Consider the following 4,042-nt stretch of genomic DNA (forward strand, 5'->3'; position numbering starts at 1 on the left):
GAAATCTTATGCAACAGTCTTCAGTAATCGATTACTAATAGTGGGTAATCGATTACCCAAACTCTCTGTCCATTGTTTATTTAAAAACAAATTAGAGTAATCAATTACACCATTTGGGTAATCGGTTACTCAACTTTTGTAAAACTGGTAATCTGTTACTCAAAGGTAGTAATGAATTACTCTGAATAGTTTAAAGTTGGATAACTCTTTTTCTCTCACATGTAACTTGTTACTTGAATGAAGTAACCTAGTACACATCATTTCAAAAAATGTTTTAAGTATTTTTAAAGTGTTTCATTATTCTTTTCAAAAAATGTTCTAAGTATTTTTAAATTGTTTCATTATTCTTTAAAAATAGTTTGAGAATTACTACTTTGTATTTATAAAGAGTTTTAGGATAGAAGTATCTATAGAGACTTAATCTAATTTTCGCGAAGCTTTAATCTTCTTTGTCTTCATAAGTATTCTTCCTTTTCTTCTTTTTGGTGATTTTGGTGTCTTCATCAAAACCTTGCCAATGTCAGGAGTAAAGATCTTCTTCACAATCTCCCCCTTTTTGATGATGACAAACCAATATCTTATTGACAGTGTAATTTTCTTGAGAGCAGCATACTTTGAGATATGTTGAAGTTTGACTTGAGTATGCTCTCCCTATTTTGTATGCTCCCCCTTTCTTTTGGAGTAATGTGCATGAAATAATTTTACAGAAAATACACTCCCAACTTTTCTCCCCCTTTTGACTTCATCAAAAAGTAGAAAAGCAAAGATATTCTAGCACAATATATATAACATACATACACTTTATATAATTAAGATATAACAATATTGTAACATATATTCATGTAAAGATATAGATAAGTATTGAAATGCATAAATAAGATGTTTCAATCAAATATCCAGAAATGGAACAATAAAACATAAAACATCATAAAGTAACTTGTTCAGGAATATACAACAATAACTCAAAAACAACAACCAAGTAAAAATTTGTCCGAGATTTAAAATAGTACAACCAGAAAATCCTAACAACAGTTATACTAAGATTCAGGCTCCGAATTGTCTTCATCAATATCCATGTTGTCCATCCTAGAGGAGAGGCAATAAAGTGTAAGAACAGGATTGCAACTAAGAGGGGGTGAATTAGTTGACTTAAAATTATAGTAACTTTTTCTGCAAAATGTAAGAGTTAATGTGCAACGGATAATATTACAGAAAATAAACAAGTATAAATTAAAGAGGAAAGGGAAAGGAGAGTACACAAGTATTTTATACTGGTTCATCTTCTTGTCCATCGAAGGCTACGTCCAGTACTCTTGCAGCACAAGAGATTTTCCACTAATATGAGTTGTAATTACAATATCTCACATCGAGATCTCTATGTACCTTACACACTCACTAATATTTATACCCTTGGAAAACACTTTTCCAAGTTACTCGGTCCCCTTTCTATTCACACCCTGTGAAAGAAAGTTTATTGCAATGAATGAAAAATTTCAATAATGACTTTGGATTGCCTTTACAAGTATGAAATCTTATAACACTTGCAATCCAATCAACTCTCTTTTTATACTTAGTAATAATGCTCAATAGATTTGTAAAACTTTGAATCAATTACTTTAAGTAACTCAGAAAAATTCTCCCTTTGAAAGTTTAAGAACTTAGTGCAAAAATGCATAAAAATAGTGAGAGAATTTTTCAGAGTAGTATGAGAGTTATATAAAAGTTGTGTATTTATTTTATGAGAGTTAGAGTCTTTATATAGACTTTCCAAACACCCATGGTGCCTTTCTAAAAGTGTAGGAGTTGTTTGAAGTGAAGAGATTTTATTTGGATTGAAAACATTTCGTTTTGAAATATGAAATCTCATGTAACAGTCTTCAGTAATCGATTACTTACATTGGGTAATCGATTACCCAAACATACTTTCCACTAATTATTTAAAAACGAATTAGAGTAATCGATTACACCATTTGGGTAATCGGTTACTCAACTTTTGTAAAACTGGTAATTTGTTACTCAAAGGCAGTAATTGATTACTCTGAACAGTTTTAAGTTGGATAACTCTTTTTCTCTCACATGTAACTTGTTACTTGAGTGAAGTAACCCGTTACACATTATTTCAAAAAATGTTTTAAGTATTTTTAAAGTGTTTCATTATTAAAAATGGTTTAAGCATAACTACTTTGCATAACAATGAGTTTTAGGATAGAAGTACCTATAAAGACTTAATCTAATTTTTCTTAAAGCTTTATTCTTTTTTTGTCTTCATAAGTATTCTTCATTTTCTTATTTTTGGTGATGTTGGTGTCTTCATCAAAATCGTGCCAAGGTCAGGAGCAAAGATCTTCTTCATAATCTCCCCCTTTTTGATGATGAAAAACCAATATCTTCTTGACAGTGTAGTTTTCTGAATTTTCTGTGAGTAGCATACTTTGTGATATATCTTGACTTGTCTTGAGTATGCTCCCCTATCTTGTATGCTCCTCATTTCATTTGGAGTTAAGTGCCTAGAATGAAGTTTGACAGAAAATACACTCTCCCAACTTTTCTCCCCCTTTTGACTTCATCAAAAAGTAGAAAAGTCAAGAGTCCAACACAAGATATATACCATATATAGCATACATGATGTATAGCACAATAGATATAAAAATTAATGTAGTGACTAGATAAGATGTTTCAATCAAAATATCAGGAATGAAATAATAAAGCAGAAAACATCGTAATGTAATTTGTCCAGAAGTATGCAGCAATAACTCAAAAACAAACAACAACTAAGTAACAATTTGTCTGAGATTTTAAAGTAGAATAACCAGAAAATCCTAATAGATATACTAAGATTCAGGCTCCGAGTTATCTTCATCTATATCCATGTTGTCCATCCTAGAGAAGAGACAATGAAGTTCATATCAGATTTGTTGATTCTGAGAGTTGAGAGCATCCATCCGGTTAGTGATGTAGTCTCGGAGAGAAACCAACTCATCCATAATCATTTGGTTTGAGGGCATGGAAACAGATGAGGACGATTGAGCATGAAACTCAGATGGTTGTGAAGGGTTAGGAGTGTTTAGAATGGAAAATGTGGTAGGAATGAACACAAGAATCACCCAAAATGGATCAAAAATAAGGTTTTTAGAGGTTAGGAGGCTTTGAGAAGAAGAGAACACGAGTTGAGTGAGGAAGATGAGTTTTGAAAAAGTTCAAAATTCCAGAAATTTCATATATAACGGCACAGAGTAATCAGTTACTCATTTTGAGTAATCGGTAACTCAAAAATAAATATTTAAAAATTTCAAACAACAGCTTTGAGTAATCGATTACTCACTTTGGGTAATCGGTTACTGAAAAACGCTGATTAACCCTATAATCGGTTACTCTCTAGTGTAATCGATTACTTATCCCAGAAAAACTTATTTTTAGGCAAAATTAAGCTATAAAAATGATTTTTAACCCAAAAATTTAAGTTTTTGAACACAAATAAATATATTTAAGATCAAGTAGGCATGAGATAATAATAATGAAGCAAACATATAATCATATAAGCATGTTTAAGACATGTAAGCTTCATCAAGAATGCTTAGTTCAAGTCTAATTTTGTAAAAATGTTCTTTTGCCAAGGATTTAGTTAAAATGTCTGCAAGTTGGTTATGAGTATCAACAAATTCTACAGATACATCTTTCTTTTGAACATGGTCCCGTAGGAAGTGATGCCTTATATCTATGTGTTTGGTTCTAGAATGCATAATGGGATTCTTTGTAAGGTTTATAGCACTAGTATTATCACATTTCAGCGTAGTGCAGCTTAAGTCTAAGCCATAATCTCGTAATTGTTTATTAAGCCACCACACTTGGGCACAACAACTACCTGCTGCTATATATTCAGCCTCGGTAGTGCTTAGGCAACACATGCTTGTTTCTTGCAAGACCAAGAAACTAAAGCATTGCCTAAAATGTGACAAGTACCACTTGTACTTTTCCTTTCAGATTTACATCCGGCAAAATCTGAATCCGAATATCCAACCAATTCACATATACTTCCTTTTGG

Source organism: Lupinus angustifolius, chromosome LG20 (genome assembly GCF_001865875.1).
Source record: "Lupinus angustifolius cultivar Tanjil chromosome LG20, LupAngTanjil_v1.0, whole genome shotgun sequence".
Taxonomy (NCBI): domain Eukaryota; kingdom Viridiplantae; phylum Streptophyta; class Magnoliopsida; order Fabales; family Fabaceae; genus Lupinus; species Lupinus angustifolius.